General features: G+C 43.4%; 1 protein-coding gene across 1 annotated transcript in view; it reads left to right on the top strand.

Moving 5' to 3' along the window:
• Positions 1-5,942: 5,942 nt before the first annotated feature.
• PTBP3 (polypyrimidine tract binding protein 3) overlaps positions 5,943-19,944 on the top strand; it is a 59,666-nt gene continuing 45,664 nt past the window's right edge. Inside the window, exon 1 of the mRNA XM_084304909.1 lies at positions 5,943-6,062. The gene's annotated coding sequence lies outside the window, so the exon portion shown is untranslated. The remainder of the gene's footprint in view (positions 6,063-19,944) is intronic.

Here is a 19,944-nt window from a genome sequence, read left to right as displayed (position 1 = left end):
CCAGCCAGTTGTATATTAACACCAAGAAATGCTGATTTTGGAGTGTAGTCTCACATTTCCAAGCTTGCTAGGTCTTGCACCAGAGACCAAAGTAAACTTTGTTAATAACAAGCACAAATAATTTTTTTTTTTTTTTTTTTTTTCTGCCATTGCTACATATCATGCACCAATCCCTAGCACTTTTGGCATCCAGACCCACCAAAGTCTTTTTTCTGTCTTTGCTCCATCTTTTGCATTCTGTGACATGGATCTCTCTAAAGCACCCCTAAATTTCAGCATCCCAAGGCTTGATTACTGCAATGCACTTCACTTATCTAACAGGTTAGCTACCTTGTTTCCATCAGCGATGATTTACTTGCTGTAGTCTGTTAGCAATTCCACTAAATTGTTCTATTTGTCTGCGAATGCTCCCCAGGTTTACTGCAGTCCCAGAACGAATCTGATTGGAAAGCAGGATACGAACCAAAGCACTGAATGGCAGTCAAGCCCTACCCACAAGATCATTTTCACCATGGGAGGGTATTTTAGTCTTTGTAGTGAGGCAGTTTTAATTAAATTCCTTAGCAGGAACCTAATGTGTGCCTGTTGCAATAGCACATGTATTCTATTTATTCTTCACACTTACCAGTCAAACAGAAATTTGAGAACTTTCTCAAGAAAACACAAAAATAAAATCCTTGCTTTTAAACTGTGGCCGCACACAATCATTTTAGCTTGACTTAGACTTCAATAAAAACTGTTTTTAGTAGCCTGGCAAAACCATTTTCCCCTTTTCTCCTGTCAGTAAAAGTCCCGCAAAGATTCTGCACCAGTTTCTTCTGTACTGCATCAGCCCTCTTCATGCAGGACTTGGAAACCGGAGTGGCAAACCACGCTATCTAATTGACACCTTGAGAGGCTCCCTCAAAGGAGTCAGCTCGCTTGGATGGTGTGTGGACCAGCTTCTCTCCAGAAGCCAGCAGCAGACCAAAGGTGCACACTGCAATGCTAGTGCAAGTCGCAGTGAGTTGCCAGGTTTAATTAGGACCATTACTTCTTGAGCCACAGTTGCTAGAGAAGTCCTTGTACCGCCGGGGAAGTGCAAAGATGACTGTCCTAATCAAGTACTGCTGGAGTAAGAAATGATTTTTTTTTTTTCTTCCCCAGCACACTAAACAAAGAAGAACCCAAGTTGTAATGTATTTGTATAAACACAGCACATCTGAGCATGTACACACAGCATTTTACAAGGAACTGAAAAGGTTTAATAGGAGAATTACATGAAAGTCAACAATGTGACAAATTATTTCAAGTAAATAGAAGCTAAGTCAAATGGAGAAGGGGATATTTTCCCATTACATAAAACATAGTTTAGAAGATCTTTTAGCTGCCAGCTAGCAATTAATGTCACAAAAAAAAAAAAAAAAAAAAAAAAAAAAAAGCTTAAAATGATATGGTAATGAGTTTGTTCCTGTGAATTAGGATTGATATAGCAATCGCTTGACATATCTGGATGACAAAAATAAGAAGTAAATGTAGCAAAAATGTGTAAACTAATGACTTACTGTAATGACAGTACAATTTAGAAGATAATTACGAGAGCTGACAACTGGCAGTAACTACATGTATTGCTTAAAATGACTTAACAGTAAATGTGAGGGAAAAGTCATAATTTTTTACTAGTTAAGATGGCAAGAAAAGAGCAAAGGTGATGCCAAATTGCTCACTGAAAGGATTAAGCGCATTCTGAAGCATTCATTCCTCTGTATTTCATAACAAGCACAATTTCTGACTTACGGACGTGTAAATTAAAACACAGAAATGTAAGCAATTATGCCAGATGAGACCCAGTGAAGACAGGGCAATTTGGAACCAATATTTCTCTGTCTTGTTTTGGTACTAAATCAGTTTACATGGAATATTGTGTTCTTGGATATTGCATAAGAGAACAATGACTTGAAGACTACACAGTGATTTTCTGGCAAATGTTAAAAACTGATCTAATCAAAAAAAAACAACAACAACATTATAAGCATTGGGTATCTGATTCATAAAAGAAAACTTTTTAAACAGGTGAGCTTAAATCAAAAAGGAATTCCTGCAATGAGCTTGAAAATATAAAATTACAAAGCAGAAAAACAGACTAGTTTGGGATGGTGGTGTTGTAAGTATTGTTTCTATTCCTATTGTCCATATTAAGGTATGAATAAGGAAAATAAGGTAGCTACTATTATTATTATTATTATTAAACTCGATATAAATAACCTCAAATACAGTCATTTTCCATTGGGAAAAAAAAAAAAAAAAAAAAAAAGCCAAAAACTGGTAAATGTAGGCTGTTTAGAATAGATTACATTGACTGATTTTGTCTGTCTAATCATATTTGCATGTTGAGTAGGGTAATTATTGCACACCCAGGCCCTAATCCTATAATTGCATCTGTGCATACAGCCTTCTGTTGTTGCTAGAAGTTCTATTTAATTAAATTACACCATATAACCCTTTAAAGTAAACAAGACCATTGTCTGGCTTATATGTCCTTATAAAGGAGTCAGCTGAAACACAATGCATCCATTCAACACAATCACTCCCACCTTACTTGTACAGGGTACAACTCCACCAACTTCCCTGAAGTTACAAGAAACACGAATTCGACAGGTACCAAAAAGAGTGCGGTTGAGGGGGACTGGAACAGAAGAAAAAGGAACGGATGCAACTAGCCAGGGAAGCAAGTAGAAAAGAAAAGAATGAGCAAAATCAGTGGACCGATATAAAGACAATATAAACCAGTCCAGAGAAAGTAGGAATATAACTTCCAAAGCCCAATTTTGCTTCCTAGAAGTGCTTTCTCTCACACTACCTTAACATCTCTTTCTCCCCTTTGCTCCTTCCCTGTATTGTTTAAACTTTAAACTTTTCTTTTTAATTTTGTTCCTCACATGTGTTGCAATCCCACATGTTAAAACCAGCTCACAGGCCTTATCACAAAGGATTTATTTTCTTTTCCTGTCATAACAATCTATCCAAATTTCTATTGGCCTTGTGAATTGCACTTGGAAATTAATTACGAAGCATTCTTCAATGGCAGCACAGTCTAGATAATTATTGGCAAAACACGCTAATTTCTGTTTTTATAGTATACAGACAAATTACAGGAGAACCCTCATAATATTTTTAAATTACACTGTATATTCAGCTTGTAATAAGAAACATGTGTGCCAGGGGATTAAACTGTGAGGCATTTTTCACAGCTTGACTTAAAGGGGATTAAAAAACCTGATAATTTCATACTCATATGTACAATTATTGATCTACAATACATATTTAAAATGTAAGTATAGTCTGATATTTTGATATTAATATGTTCTAATGCACTGCACATACTAGTAGATTCCTATATGTATACCTTTAATAAATATATATTAGAATATATGTTAGCGACTATATCTATTTTCCTCATGCTCTTTTGTCATACCATCTGATTCAAACACCATTGATCCTGAGTCTGTGGTTAGGAATAAAATTCATTTCTTGAAATGCACGCTCACCAAAGTATTTCTAATCTTCCCTTATCAGTCATTATGCTGGGTGGGGTCTTTCATTTATTTATTTACTTATTTATCATTGTGATTTGTCTTGTTCTCGTATGTAACGGGGGACTGGAAAAGCAAACTTTTAAATATTCCTATATTATTAACAAAATCTACTGTTTTCAAGGAATTACTCTTAAAAAATGACCAGTTAAATAAAAAATACGGTCAGATCCTAATTTCTTCTACAAATGACAATAAACTCAAATCCTTATTTTCACTGAGCTGTAGAAAACTACTGTAATTCCACTTCCCCATATTTAGATCCATAAAAAAATAAAATTTTAAGATTATGAGGTATTTGCAGCCTGACATAATGAATATTAAGCTTTCTGAAGCAACAATACTATTGAAAGTTTAAGTCAGGGGAGAATGAAACAGCGAAAACCACGGTGGTTTTGGTTTGTGCCAATGCCTCGTCATTTCAGTGCATTTTGCACCTTACACAGTTTTGCTTTCATTATAAGGCCATTAACCAAAGCCTAGTTTAAGGTGAAAAGCATACGAAACCACAAATTTCTCACAATTTCCACTTGACGTTGCAACTTTTCCCGGGTTAGTGAACTCAGGTGAGTTTAAAGGACTTAAAAGGCTGTGTCTTCAAACCACAAAAACCTGGGAGCTTCATTTGAGAATTCAGATTTCCCTCTCCCTACAAGAGGCTTTTCCTGCTGCCTGCCCTAAACTAGAAAAGCAGCACAAACACCCACTTTTTGACTTGCATTAGGGGACCAACCAGGTCAACAAGTTAAGTAGTTAAAAAACGGGTATTTTTTGAAGGTCGGGTTAATTCCCCTCATACAGTGTATCAGCTGGCCACACTAGCAGATGTGCTTGAAAAGATAGATTGGTATACCATTATGTTTGAGGGATGAAAAAGCAGAGAAGCACTGAGGAAAAGCAGCGTCCTGCCACTTCACAAATATCAAATTGAATAAAATCACCCTGTTTTTAGACGGACCGGACTCTGGACCTACATCCTTCAATCACACCTGGTGTGGATTCCACCCCAAAGCACTCGCTTTCCTAGGTGCTCCCCACTGCAGGCAGCAGCGCGGTCAAATGCTTGGTGACCTTGCTGCCCTCCGGCTTCTTCCCCAGTCATGCCACTCGCTCTGCCTGCAGCAGGGCTCAAAGGACGCCCTGTCCCCGTCCACGCAGGCGCCCTGCGGCAGGTGACGGGCCGCAGGTATCATTTGTCAGGAAGTGTTTGCAGTTCGCTCGCCCAGTATATGGCCGTCACCTGACAGGAGACAGGGCTGCGGGCTGCAATCACCTGGAGCCTCTGTAACAGGCTGAGTCTTGCACCCGGTGACTCCAGGAGATGCAAATATTTAACAGGTCCCATTGTTTCCCGTAAGGGATGCTGTCATGCACGGTGATTGTGTCAGGCACCGAACAAATACGAAAGCAGCTTTCTTCCCATTTTGCACGAAAGAATCCACACCGCAGGGACACCAGCCTGCGCGAGGCTCCCCTCTCCTCCTACCACCTCACCTTCCCTGCCTTCTGGCTTTTAATTTCAGCTGCTTCTGTGCGTGGGGCCATAGTGTGTTGTGTGATGGAGACGCCCTTTGGACGCCTTAGTCCCTCAGCACCAGGTGGTGACCACGGGGCCTGGTGTAGCCCCCACAGGTGCCCCCTCAGCACCCCCGGTACCCCCTCAGCACCACGCCCGTGGCTTCCCCACGCCATGAGCAGCGTTTTGGGGGCACGGGGAGCGCAGCCACGCACCCCACCGAGGTGGCTTCCCCCCTCCCCTGCGCGCCCTCACGCCAAGGGTGAGGAGCTGGACGTGGCGCGGGGGGACACGGCTCAGTGGGTGATGGTGGCAGCGGGGGGGCGTTGGGCTGGGCTGATTTTGGTGTTTTTATTCACAACTTCATTGATAAAACCGATTTTTAACGCGCAGCCACCCTCAGCGCAGAGGCGCTTTCTCCCCGCTCCACAGAGCCCTCACGGCGGGGCGGCAGCGGGGCGCGCACCGCGCATGCGCGCCCAGGCCGGCGAAGCGCAGGCGCCTGGCGCCGGCAGCGAGCTCCCCTCAGTGAGGGGGTGGAGGGGGAGGAGGCAGGAGGTGTCGCTCCGCCCGCCGCCACGCCTCCCCCCCCGCTCCCGCTCCTAGCCCCATTCCCGGTCCCCAGCCCCCGTCCCCGCCCGGTCCCCGTCCCCCCAGCCCCCCTTCCCCGCTCCCCAGCCGGGACATGGGCGGCTGAGCCCCGAGGGGCGGCGTCCCTGAGGACGGGAGTGGGGTGGGGTGGGGGGGGGGGGGGTGCGGCTCCCTGCCGGCCTCGCCCCCTTCCCGGCCCGGCCCCGCCGCCGGCGGGGGCAGCGGGGAGGAGAGGCGGGGGCCGGCTCTCGGCGGGGCCGGGCCGGGCCGGGCCGAGGGGATATTGGCTCCGGCTACCCCGGCAGGTAGCGGAGGAAGGAGGAAGCGGACTGGCGGACGGGCGGACGGACAGACAGACAGACAGACAGACAGGCGGCTGGCGTGTGGGTAACTTTCTACCTCCCCCCCCCACCCCCCACAGTTTGGCTTTATCCCCCCCCCCCCCCCCCCCCCACAGCGCGCCTCTCCTCGCTCTTAATTTAATTAATTCATTTATTTCACTCCTGCTGTGTGTGTGGCTGTTTAATTTAATTTAATTTTATTATTATTTTTTTTTGCCTCTTCCTGCCTCCCCCCCCCCCCCCCCTTCCCCTCCTTCCCGGGGGACCTGCCCCACTCCCGGGCCACCCGGGCGGCTCCGGAGCCCCCTCAGGGTGTCAGCGCTGCCCTCTGGCTCTTGCCTCCCTCCTTCCCTTCCCTCCCTTCCCTCCTTCCCTCCACCTGTGTGGATCATACAGCCGAAGGGCTGCCCTGGCCCTGCTGACACATTTCCCCGTCCCAGGCAGCCAGCCGTGCTCCGCCAGCCGAAAGCTGAAGCCCTCCTCCTCCTCCTCCTTTCCCTTCCTCCCCCCCTTGTATTTATTTTCTGTCACAATTTCTCCTAAATGCACGAAAACCGCCGCTACAGGCGGTAAAACCTCGTGCAAGGTGTGCGATTAATTACCTCGAAGTTCGCGCTGTGCCTCGGTGGCTCGCAGGAGCCACGCTGCTCCTCGACACCTCTGGAGCACAGATCGGGCTCCTCAGCGCTCACAACTCTCACTGCACTTTCAGAACTATCTTTTTTTTTTTTTTTCTTTTTTTTTTTTTGTTTCCCCTTCTCTTCCCTTTCTGGTGACTCAAAAGCAGCTTCTCCGAAACCTCCCCGACGTCGCTCAGCGCCGCTGGAGTGCAAGCCTTCGGAAAGGGAGGCAGGTTGACGAGGGCGCTTGCGGTGTGGAGGCTGGTTAGTCCGGAAGAAAATGGTGCTGGGAGCTACATGTGCCTTCTCAGGGAGATTCGTTCGAAAATACGAGTAACTTTGATGTGACCGGTGTCTTTTTTTCTTTTCACTTTTGCTGTGAAACTAGTTTTTGTTTGGAAATCTCCGAAAGGAAGTTAAGGGCGCTGACGCTGAAGCAACAATGTCCTCCTTTCCAATGTGCAAAATATATTTATGAGTAACTTGTAATTTTTCTCATTTAATCCATTTTAGAATACAACACTTCTGGTTTCCCCTAGGCTGTGAAATCGCCAGCTAATCTTAAAGTCTGGTCCCTATAGTCTCCATAGTATCTTTCAATTAGTAAGACGGATTTCTTTTCCGCGCTTTTTTTTTTTTATTATTATTTAATTATTTTTATGTGGCAATCGGTATTTCTGCTGAGAGAGGATGGATACAGGCTTACGCAGTGTGTGTGGTGCTCTGGAATACTGACGCTAGAGATGACTTACGGCTGGTGACATGTGGTTGTGTTTTGAGTAGAAATAGTTCATGGAAACAAACGCAGCTCCTGAGTTGTACAGAGGTAACGTTGCAAAGCAGCACTAAGGTGCAACAGTAAACCTGCTTGCCAGTGAATAAGGCAAAGACAAGGCACCCGGTAAAGGGTGAATCAATGGGGTGTTTTTTAAGAAATTTTCTTCAGTGGATCTCTTTGGGTGTTTCAGGCATGATGTGGGTTTTTGGTGATAACTGCAAGTTCAAGTCTGCTGTGATTTCTGGGATAATGCCCCTGGTGCTTCAGGAAGGGCTGTGTTTTTGGGGTGGTTTGGGGGACGTAAGGGGGGTTGTTAGGAGATGCTAAGTACTTTCTGAGAATTGGACTTGATTGCAGGATATCCAGACTGTTAGATGGATAAAGATACACGCTGTTGAGAGGCATGGTGAAGTTAAATTGCCTTACATACCATGAATAATTGAAAGTAAAAACAGGTTAAAAGTTGTCATAATTCAGCTTGTATTTTTGTTGTTAAATGCTCTTCAAAATAAGAAGAGCAATAAAGTGAAATTACACTTCATTGGAGCCTTTGTGGAAATAATGTACACGGGTTAATTTGTTTTTGCGGGACACAGAGCCTGCCTTGGATCCAAAGCCTGCTGCGTTTAGTGAGAGTGAGAATACATTAAGTTAATAAAAGAGGAAACGTTTTAGGTTTGGATCAGGAGGCTTCTGTAGAAGGCTTGTAAAAATTTCACTGTTCTGTGGCAAAGCATTCAACTCTAATATTACTGGTTTTGGGGGAAAATGGGATTCAAGTTGAACTGATTAAGTTGAAGTAAATCATGAGTGGTACGAACTGAGATTTTATGTTGGCTGTTGAAGATGGGCCTTGTGTGTACGCATATATGCTGTAAGAGAGAATAGTGACTTTCTTGCGGGTTGGTAAGGGGGAAAAAAACGAGAAAAAAACGAGAAACAACAGTAAACACAGCAGCTGAACATCCATTTGCAACCCAAATTCAGCCCCTCCACAGACGTGAGGAAATCTTCAGGTTTAGGAAGGATTCTGGGTTCTGCAGGGTGACACTCAGCCTCACAGAGGCACACTCCTGTCATTAGACCTAGGTTTCTGTCTCACAAGTCTTCGGGGTTTTTTATTACATATATGTGATAGCATTTATTTCTCCTGTGTTTCCCTACATACAATTGCTTCGTTGATGCCTGTTTCTAACCCACGTTGAGTTACATGCCTAGGAAAAATACCCGGCGTGTCCCTGGTAGGAATGAAAGCATCCCTCCTCCTGAGGTTGATGTTCCCTCAACAAACCGGCTTGCTAATAACGCCTGGTATAATTGGAAATGTGAATCATCTGACATCAGAAACAAGAAAACAGCAAAACACAAATCACTCCCCTGATTTTCTTACCGGTTGTCAAGCGCTGATTTGTGCGGTTTGGTCGATGGTCAAGAAAGCTCATCTGCTTGGGCCCCCCGTGGGGGGAGGCCGGCAGCGAGGCGTGCAGGGTCCTGCCGAGGAGCATTTATTGAGTCTCCTGCTGCACAGATGCTCTGCTAGCTGAATCACCTCTCGAGGTATTAAGCGATGAGCGCAAGTGTGTTTGGATTGACTTGCTTTCAGAGGATATCCTGATTAAATGCAGCGCGGTGTCAGAACGCGAGGGTGGGAGCTCTCCTGCCATGAAAGGACGCCTACAGCTGTTTTAGGGCGCAGCCTGTGACTCTGCTCTGTCGCAGAGTGCCACTTTTGCTTTCAGTTTTCCTGGTCTTGGCTGTCGTGTATCGTTTGTATTTTTAATTTTGTTACGTGTTGCGTAAGCTCTGTGTGTTTGAGGGACTTTTTTTTTTTTTATAGCTGCAGATGGAAATAGGGCTTGTCTTTCCAGGTGTGCGGACGCTCCTTTTACACGTTTTCCACCCCGTGCTGCGAAGTGGGTAGGTGAAGAGCAAGGAGTGCTTCGACTGCTCTGCAGGCAGCACCCTGTCCTGCTCTTGCTGCTGCTCTGCTGAAGTTGTTCAGGCTCAGCACACTCACCAGGAGCGCGGCCCCATCCCCAGCGCTGCGTTTCTGCCCTCCCTCACCCTGACGGTGCTGCTGGTGGGGAATGGCACGACGGCTCCTCTGGCTGCAGCCTTAAATCAGCACAAACCGGCCAGGAAACCGCACCCTAAATTTCCGGTGAAAGCTGATGAAATGAGCGCTCGTGTGATTCAATAATCTAGCCATTATCTCTGCAATTAACTTTCTTAATCATACCGTGCTACAAATAATTCAGCTCGATGCCATTATTCATTAAACGACGCGGTGTGTTACGGTGGCACGTCAAGCTCAGGAGAAGACGTACCCTTTCTGAGCAGCGGGGGGGTTGAACTAACGCTTTCTTGCTTGCACTCTGCTCACACGATCGTGCAAGCATTTGGCCGGTGGTCCCACGTGGATCACGCTGTGTAAACAAAACATGGCCAGCTCTTCGGAGCTGCGTTGCCTCCCTCGTGGCAGGGAGGGTGATCGGTCAGGCAGAAATCAAATCTGGACTCGTCTTCCGGACTGGGACCAGAGAGGAGGCAGGGGTCACCCTTTCCTTATCGTCAGGTGGCATGGTGCCTGCGTGCGTGGTCGTGCTGCAGCAGGAGGTGCGATAACTTCCCCCTGCAATGAAGACAGGCCCCTGCAGACCTGTTTGGGGTAGCTTGCAGAGGTCTGGTCAAGACTCTCGCTCCAGCTCGGAGCCTTGCTTTTTAGGTAACTCCCAGGCTTGCTAAAAATGTCTGTGGCCTTTTCCGTGGAGGATTCAAAGCACGTTTATACACTTATCAAGAGAGACATTTTTCCTCCTTTTGAGCACGTGGACTAAGCTTCATCTCATCATGAGACAACAGATCCCCGTATGCCTTCGAGCCTTTTAGCCAGAACGGTTCATACGCTGCAAGCATCTAGAATATTGTTTGCCAGTCAGCATGAAATGCGTGTTGCCACAGAGACCCAAAGACCACTGCAAATTAAACGAACCTCGTATCTGAGTACTCTCCTGGCTTGTAATATTGCCAGGTGACTTAGTTTAATTTGCAAATTACACATAATCCTTCTGGGTTTTGTTAGGACTTATTTTCCTGCCTAGCTTTGCTTGCCTAGATGAGGATTTTCTTTCCAGTTCCATTTCTCCGGGACTTTTGGTTGTTCGTTTCCTCATTTTACTATCCACCACAGTGCATTTGTTTTCTGATTCTTTTCGTCACGTGCTTCTAGTTTCTCTTTCTGGCTTCATGTCTGCAGACAAGCTACTTGTTCAGATCTTGTTTTACCAGAGGAATAACTCCAACTTCACATCTCTTCTTTCCCCTCTCGTTTCAGTCGTGCTTTTTCCTAAAGCGCTGCCAATCTGGAATCTGTGATTTTTTTTTGTTGTTGCCGTTGCTTGTTTTGTTTTGTTTTTAAGTTGCTCATTGCGCAGTATAATGCACTGGATGTGGTGGAAAGTGTTGTGTGAAACTTCCTGCGCAGAAACCTCTCGGTCTCAAAAGTTCACGACCCGTTACCTTTCCATTTGGCCTCTGGGTGCTAGCAGTCTTGTTTCCGTGTAATGAAACTTGGTAGATGTGCACAAAAAGTGCTTGCTTCTGAAACTGGTCAGTTTCAGAAAATTCGGAAGAGTACAAAGCGCAGACATCCTTCATTTCTCGAGGCTTTTTTCCTTCCGTTTTAAAATGTTTTTCCTCCTTGCTGTTTTTCCTCTGGGCAAGCAGGCAGCTATAGGGAAGGGGTATCAAAGTGTAACTAAAGGCGTACATGGCAAAAATACATCGGCTGTACAGTCCTGTAGGTCAGTTTTAACACTACTTCGGCTTGTGCCCTGAAGGAAAGATCAGTGCGTGTAGGCATCACTTCCTGATAGACAAGATAAGCTATATGCAGTTCTTGATTTTTTTTTTTAATGTTCCTTTTTTTTTTTTCCCAGTTGAAAACCAGCAGCTCTCTGTTGCTTCAGAAACTGAGTTGTCTTAACTATCATTAGTCTGTAAGTGTTAAATAGACTGGTTAATGAAATCTGTTCATATATAACTTGCTTTTCTTTTTTGTACGTGTGTATAGCCCTGCTTTATCCAGTAACACATTTTCCAATTTATTGAAAGGGCCTTCATTTGTACAATAGTTCTTCCAGCCTGCCCACCAAAAACCTAATGAAGTGAAATTAAGTACCTTATCAATGCAAAGGTAGCTTGACAGTAACTCCTCATTGCTAATTCTTATCTGCAGAATCCCATAAAATATTTTCTGCAAGGAAATTGGATGGCTAATGGCATTTTTTTGGCTTTCACTATCATGTAAGACGTCTCAAGTGTTTGTGTGCATTTGTGTGTGTAAATATGGTGAGTGCTGTAGAATCACCAAGGAACAAGACCGTGATTCCTTAGGAATTACTGTTTTTTTGTGAACTTTACTTCACATGGGTCTTATCTGTGTTTTTTTTGTTTTTTGTTTTGGTATGAAACAGGTATTTTCAGTGCACACCTGTGGCAAGCGTAGCTTGGCGTGCTGTGAACAATGCTGTCTTGGAGGAACTCTAGTTGCTGTTTTGCTACTGTAAAAAATAGGGAGAGGGACTCATAACATGTGGGAAGAAAAAAAAAAAAAGTCCAAGAGTTCTCAAAATATGCAATCCAAAGCTGTCTGGAATAATGAGTGTTAATAACTTGGTGTTTAACCAGAGCATTCTGATTTAAGTCTGTAGACCACCTAAAGATGGTAATTCATTTAATTACCAGTATTTTATAAAGCACCTGGAATGTTAACAGGATCCGTGGATTTAAATATTTATAAAATTCAGGAATAGATTTTCTTCTCAGGATGAGGTTTCTACCGTAGTTGTTGTGTGTTTGTCAGCAAAAGAGCAGGGTTAAAATGTCAAAAACAAAACCAACCAAACCCAAAAGCTGCTTAACAGTAAGATAACTGCAATGTTATAGCTGAATCACTTCACATTATACTTTGATCAGGGAAAATGCTTTTGCTAACACCCTTGTGTGTTCTGTTCAGAGTCTGAAGAAACGAGGACTGTTGCAGAACGTGGCATTGTGAGGGAAAGCCGAAAGGAAAGCCATGTTGCCTGTGAACGGTGATGTGTAAGGGAGGGGATGAGAGGAGAAGAGCTTGCCCCTACGTACTGAAAACGTGCCAGCATTCATTGAAACAAAAGATACAGGCATATGGCTGGGAAGAATGTACACAAGAATAAGGGTATATTAACTCTGTGCTCTCTCCTCAGTCTCTAGATAGTCTGAGATGATTACTTGTATTTAATTAGCATGTTAATACCAAAGCTTTATTCTAAGAGTGATTGTTCTATTACTAATTGTCCCAACAGGTGAAGCAGAGTTGGGCTGAGGAGTACAGGCCAGTGCATGAGAAAGTGTCACGCAGTGAGAAATGATGAGGAAGTGGGGAGGAAACAAGGCACAGACCAGACAGAAAGGACAAGAACTGCAGGTATCATAGGTGTGACTGTGTTTTTCTTGCATACAACACTGCTCGCCTAGAAAATCTTGAGTAATAACTGAAAAATCATCTTGTGGATAGCAATCTTTTACTCCATTGTTAATCCTGATGCAAATCTTTCATCAATTAGGACAAGAACTTACAAAATACTTAAAGTATGTGATGTACATCATGCAGACTTTATTACTTTCCAACCACTTGATTTCAAGTGTGCAACTCTTAAAGCTTTTAGGTCCTAAAATTATGTGATTGTTTGAGAATATGAATTTTTCATTAAAAAATAATTTAAAATCATTCAGATTTCATGAAAAAAATGTGTTTTCTTGTGGAGAGAAGCTTAAAATGTGAATCCAATTAAACATTGAAAAGACAAACAATACAAAATATGTATCTTTAGAGTGCAGCAGTTGAGAGTAGGATTTTTTTTTTTTTTTCTTGGATGCTTTTTAAGGCACTAAGGTATGTAGTCACAAAAAGTAATTTCATGCTTTTAAATTGAGTGATCACTTCAAGGACAAATCTTTTTGGTAGCTTCACATGAAATAATAGTGGATGTTAGCTGCATTGGAAGGGAATTATTTTTTTCCCCAAATATGTCTTTCCTCAGCTAAGTTATGTATGTTATTTAGTTTTGTAGAACAGGAGTAGGAACAAAAGTGGATGTCTTGCATCCTACAAGGTAAAACTGCTGATAAATGCTGCATCCTGGAATCGCCTTCTTGCATTTTTTTTTCGGTTTTCAGGAGGAACTAGGTTTAAAAATGAATTGTAAAAAGAGTGTGCTTTATATAGAAATTTTGTAGAAGCTTTTTCTGGTTGTTTTTTTTGTGATCCTGCCAGTAGTGTTTTCCTTTTTCTCCATACTGCGTGTTGTTAGACTAATTCCTTTGCAAAAGAAAAAAAAAAAATCCACAGCTCATGCTTTATGACCATGTTTTTCTTTCTCCACTTTAGCCTATTTGCCATTATCTTTGCAATAGTTTGCTCTCTTAACATCTTCCATTTTCTCTCTTCAGTGTTTTCATACAGGTTTGTAACAGATCTTATAGCAGTTGATTTAAAGGTTGGAATCATATTCTATCTTATATCATATATTCTTATATTCTATTCTGTACACCTGTTCCCTCTTTTATTGTCGAATCATGGAATGGTTTGGGTTGGAAAGGACCTTAAAGATCATCTAGTTCCAACCCCCTGCCATGGGAACAGAGCACATCCTATTTTTGCTCATGTGATACTCGAAGTCATAAGCCTCATGTTTTGTTTTGTTTGGTGTATTTCCTTCTGAATTTTAACCTTTAATAATAATATAAACTGGATTGTCAAGTAATGACACTTCTGTACTTCGGAATTCCATGTCAAGGTTTTTTTTCTAACCAGGCTGAAAACAGCTTACTGGTGACTTAAGTAGGTTACTGGAGTTTTACCTCATGTAAACATCTTACGACTTGTACATAATAAAGTGCAGCAAAACTATACATGATGTGACATTACACAGATATATTTGTGACTGAAAATTCTGAAGCGTAAGGCAAGTGACTTTATTACTGTACAGGATTTCATTCTACGCCGTGTTTGTGTATGGATGTGCCCGCAATTGCTTATGTAGAATTAGGATGAAAATTTTAGTACAGATTGTGTTGTGTTCTCTTTGTTTTTTGAGAAAGAAATATGTTTGAAAGGAGCATACTGAAGTAATTTTCTCTTGAAATAGAAAGCCTGTGTTACCTTGTCAGGAAAAGCTTAATTTTCATCTTTGCATATTTAAATGTTAAGCTAAGTAGGAGGCATAGATGTTTATCTTTATTGCTAGTAAAGTTTGTATTTAAACCATCAGAAAACAACATTACTGAAAATTACAAGCTGGTGATAGTGCCACAAAGAAGAGATGATGTGGTGCTTTTTTTTTTTGACACACAGCAGGTGCTCTGCTTCTGTGTTGTGATGCCTGTTTGGTCCCTGCGGCATCCAAAGCTGTGTACAGATTCTTGTTCTTCTGGATGAGTTCAAAGCCATCATACCATGTGAATATACTCCATACTTTAAAAATAAAAACGCGTCTTCTAGATTCTTTTAAAAACTTATCTCATTAATTTTACAGCTCTTTATAATTACATGTTCAAGGTTGCCCTTGCTGATAGTTTATTTTACTGCTTTGCTCTCCTTGATCCATTGCAAGTGCCTCAGGCAGTCTGAACATTATGCCTAAGAGGAAAGAACCTAGAGGAAAATATTATTTCCCTAGATTCTTGCACTGCAGTATACCATAAGTGAAAGGTTTGTGACCTTATAGCATCCTGACTTGTGGAGTCTGGTCATGAAGTCTGTTTGGAACTTAATTTAATTATCCTATTGCCCATTGTAACAAATCTGTATCTTACTTTATAGTCTGAATCAGTCAGTCTTTAATGGGGCAGCAGTCTGTACATCCAGATGCAGATTTAGTGTTCCTGAAGACTCTTTTCTCTTTATTTATGAAGGAAACATGGTCATAAAAGTCTGTGGAGCATCACATTACTGTTCTGTTCAGGTGAACAGTAGTAAACTGTTACACTGATACCTACATCTGACTCACGCCAAGTTCTTCTGGGAACTCCTGTAATAAAGTAGGTTGTAAGGCATTTCTACACCATGTCCTCATTCAGGTGTGGACTTCTTTCTGGCTGACACGGCAGAAGGCTGTGCTGCCATTCAGCGAGACCTGGACAGGCAGGAGAGACGGGCAGGAAGAAACCAAATGAGGTTTAATAAGAGCAAGTGTGGAGTCCTGCACCTGGGAAGGAACAACAGCATGTATCAGTACAGGCTGGGGGACGACCTGCTGGAGAGGAGCTCTGAGGAGAAGGACCTGGGGGTCCTGGTGGACGACAGGTTTACCATGAGCCAGCAGTGTGCCCTGGTGGCCAAGAGAGCCAATGGGATCCTGGCGTGCATTAAAAGGAGCGTGGCCAGCAGGTCAGGAGAGGTGATCCTCCCCCTCTACTCTGCCCTGCTCAGGCCTCACCTGGAGTACTGTGTCCAGTTCTGGGCTCCCCAGTACAAGAAAGACAGGAAAGAAAAGACTGTGGAGGGCCACACAGATGATACGGGGCCTGCAGCATCTTCCCTGTGAGGAAAGGCTGAGAAACCTGGGTCTGTTCAGCCTGGAGAAAAGAAGGCTGAGAGGGGATCTCCTCCATGTGTATAAATACCTGAGGGGTGGGAGACAGAGGGATTTGGCCAACCTCTTTTCAGTGGTTTGTGGGGACAGGACAAGGGGCAATGGCCACAAGATGGAGCCCAGGCAGTTCCACACCAGCATGCCAAAGAACCTCTTCATGGTGAGGGTGACGGAGCACTGGGACAGGCTGCCCAGGGAGCTGTGGAGTCTCCTTCTCCGGAGATATTCAAGGCCCATCTGGACGCCTCCCTGGGCAGCTTGCTCTAGGGAACCTGCTTTGGCAGGGGGTTGGACCGTTTGGATCTTTCGAGGTCCCTTCCAACCCCTACAATTCTGTGATTCTGTGATTCTGTGATGTTTAAATGGTGTAATTTATAACTTTTCTCTTTTTCTGCTCTTGCATTTTTGCAAGCTTTGTGGGCCTTACATTTTAGTATGCTTATTTCACAGACTCTAGAATCATTGGTATTAGTGATGCTTGTTTAGCAGTTCTCCTAGTGTACAACCCAGTTACCTTATTGTTTTGATGGAGTAACAGGTGTGTTCTTGTCTTTATGTGGGAAGGCAGCTCAAGAAATTTGAGATGTTCACTCTGAAATGAATGTTGTTCAGTTTTAAGTGTGAGTAGGCTATACTAGTGCACTGGGAAAGGCAAAAGCTTGAACTTGGAAGATGTAAGTTGTTCTGAGCTTCAGATTAATCATTTTCAAATGGACATACTCCATTATAATTGCTCATAAATTACTCTTAAAATGGAAATGAAGTGCACAATATTTATTTTATCATATAAATTAAATCTGTCAGGGAGCAGAGAGGAAACTTGTATAAAAAACGGATCTGCAGATCACTTCATTACCTTCATTACGTTAATAGTTTTGGGACTCCTTCAATTTGATTGGGTGTTGAGTTGTTTGGACCCTCTTCTGCTTCTGATGTGTTTTCTTACATCCCCAATACCAGCTAATAATGATTTTTAAAAGAGTCATGAATCACTTCCCGAGACTGTGCAATGCTGCTCGCTGTAGAGTTCAGAAAATAGTAAGTAGTATTTCTTTGCTTGCCTTCAGGTCAGTAACAGTGGTAGAGCACTACACTGAATTCTGCCCACTCTGGTAGGAGCAAATTGATATGTTGGTATGTTGAAAGTTGATATGCTCCTAGTTTACTTTGCATTTCACAGTATTTAAACAATCCTTTTACAGCAGTTCAGGAATCAGCAGGAAACAGCCAAGCATGTCATACTATTGAAGGCCACAAAAAGTAAAATGAAAATTAAGCTTGACTGCCTTCTCGCACTAGGTGTGAGAGGACTGGGAAGGGGAGGCAGTGGTAATAACATATTAATCCAGTCCTGGTGTGGTGTAGGTTTTGTCATGTCTGTGCCACAAGTCGTGGAATAAAAGGCAAATTATTATTTCTCTTACAGAAGTGGAAACAAATGAAATGGTTCTGTAGAATAACCTACTGTTTTCCTGCTCCCACACTTACACAACTTTGCAGACCTTAACGGGTAGTGAATTCTGTGTTTGCATCATAATATAAAGCACAGGTATATCCTGTGTTGTATTTCCAGCTTTAGCACACCTTGAAAACGTAAGTTTCTGTTTAAACTGTCAGGTAACCTTGTCCAGGAGCACTGGGGATTATGAAATTCTTGTGTTAGTAGTCTAATGTAGAGCTCTCTTAATTTGAGCTCAAAATAACATGGTAAATCTATTTTACTTGGTATTTTGACTTACTTGGGAAGCTATACAGTTCTCTGAAAACCTCTGACTCTTTTCATGTGCATTAATGTTTGAGCTCGGGACAGAGTCCCCTGGATTGTTGTGTGGGATATTCTTTCTGTGGGGAGGACAGTGTGAGTTTTCTTTCCTGGAGATGCATCCTGGGCCTTCAGTCTGACAAATTCTCATTTTTGTACATAAGTAATCAATTATTTTTTTAAATTGTAATATTGGGCACTTTGACAGAGCATTCGTGCCTTTAGAATGCTAAAAAGAATTCAGTTTATAAGAGTTCTGCTTGAGGGCAGTAATCATTGATAGTTTATAATCATTGAAAATTGGCAGTGCTTGTTAAAAAAAAAAAAAAAAAAGGTTTTCTTTCCCATAAAAAACTGCGTTGTATGTTGAAATTCTGCAAAAAGCCTTCACAATTCATCCTCAAGTAGTCTCATGTCACTGGAGTGATTGTGAGCTTGCAGTGAAGGAGTACTGCAAGAATTTTTATGTGAGAATTATAAAGTGCATTAAGTTTGAAGCGTAACCACCTCAAGTGTAGTTCAAAGGAAACAGGGCTGTCCTGTGGTGGCCTGCTATTGTAGTGATGTGCATAGGAGTTAAAGGTGATTAAAGACTACTCTTTTTTTAAAGTAGTTGTGATTTTCCGTATGCAGATTTCTTGCAGTGTCAGTGCCTGTGCTGCATAGTTTCTCCTGCTCACGTGTCTGCGAGCCGCAGTTACCGTATGACTGGGCCTACGGAGCTGACATCACTTGAGTAATTAGGGTGATGTTGGATGCCCTCGGTTTGAACTTCCTTATGTTGCCTCACAGTTGTTAGGGATAGGACTTTTGTTAGATAAAGCACCATCTAGTGCGGAGGGGCGGGGGAGCTTCATCGTTAAAAACAGCCAAGCTAAACTTGCATAAACTTGCATTGGAGTATTTGCCCAGTGACCCACTGCGACAGTCAGTGAGTAACAGCTTGCAGATGTCTACCAGCCACAAAAGGTTAAAAAGGATTAAAATCTGGAGGATGCTCTCCCCCTGTAAATGTTACCCACCCCACACCGAAGGGAAGGGGTACAGAGAGGTGCAGGGAGGACCTCTGGGGACACCTGACATCAGACCTCCCCGGCTGAAACCAGCAACACTCAGCATCCTGCTCCTGACACCCGCTGCTCCTTTCAGCGGGGAGGATGAGCTACAGAGAAATGCTGTTCTGTAACTTTGCAGCGTTCCTCACATTAATCAGCACTCTTTCACAGAGGGAATAAAAAGTTATATTCCTCCACGTGAACCATATTATTGCCTACTAATTAATGCTGGTGTTTGGTCTGTCCTGACATAACCCGTGCCATTAATAAAGAAGAAGAAAAAAAAAAAGCTGGTGTCAGAAGTGGGATTTCTGTGAGAAGAGGACTGTACAGCAGTAGTGCTGTAGGAACACCCACGGTGCTGAGGCTGCCCACAGCTGCCAGGTTAGTTCTCCCAGTGTCGTCTGGTGGAGCCAGGGATGTGAGTGGTGCTCAGAGGCAGGGGTATGGCAGGGAGTGCAGCGAGTACACCCGCCTGAGCTGTGCTACTCGTGTGTAACAACACCAGCAGCTATTCAGCGTGATGGTGCCAGTACCAGCTGTATCTTCACACTGCCTTCCCTGTGGGGTGGGTGGCGTTTCAATAGTGCACATAAAATAGCAGTAACGTTTTTGAAACACATTATAACCATAAAAAAATAATTTTTTTCCCTTCCTTGGTGTGTTTTCGTATTGAGCAACTGTGAGGATACAACTAATCTTCCTGAGACTGTTTGGGCTGTTCTTGGGACTGTCTACTGTGATTCCTGAGGGGGGGTGATTAGGAGCCTGGGGGTTGTTGTTACTTAAGTAGCAGTTTGAAGAAATGGGAGTCAAGGTTGTCTGAACAGTATATCTTAACTACTCCTCTCTTAACATTAACGTGAGGAGGTTGTTCCATGCTGCAGGTGCTGTCAGACTGGGAGGAGGGCTGAAAAGTCACAAAAAAACCCACTAGTGATAGCAGAAACTGAAACCGTGTTACTCTTAAAGAGTGATCCCACTGCCCTGGGCAGCCTGTCCCAGTGCCCGACCCCCTCTGGGTGCAGACCCTGTCCCTAACCCCCATCCTGACCCTCCCCTGTCCCAGCTCC

The sequence above is a fragment of the Netta rufina genome (assembly GCF_964035555.1).
Source record: "Netta rufina genome assembly, chromosome: Z".
In the NCBI taxonomy this organism is placed as follows: Eukaryota; Metazoa; Chordata; class Aves; order Anseriformes; family Anatidae; genus Netta; species Netta rufina.
The sequence above is the reverse complement of the archived record's forward strand: the minus strand, read 5'-3'. Positions and strand labels throughout refer to the sequence as shown.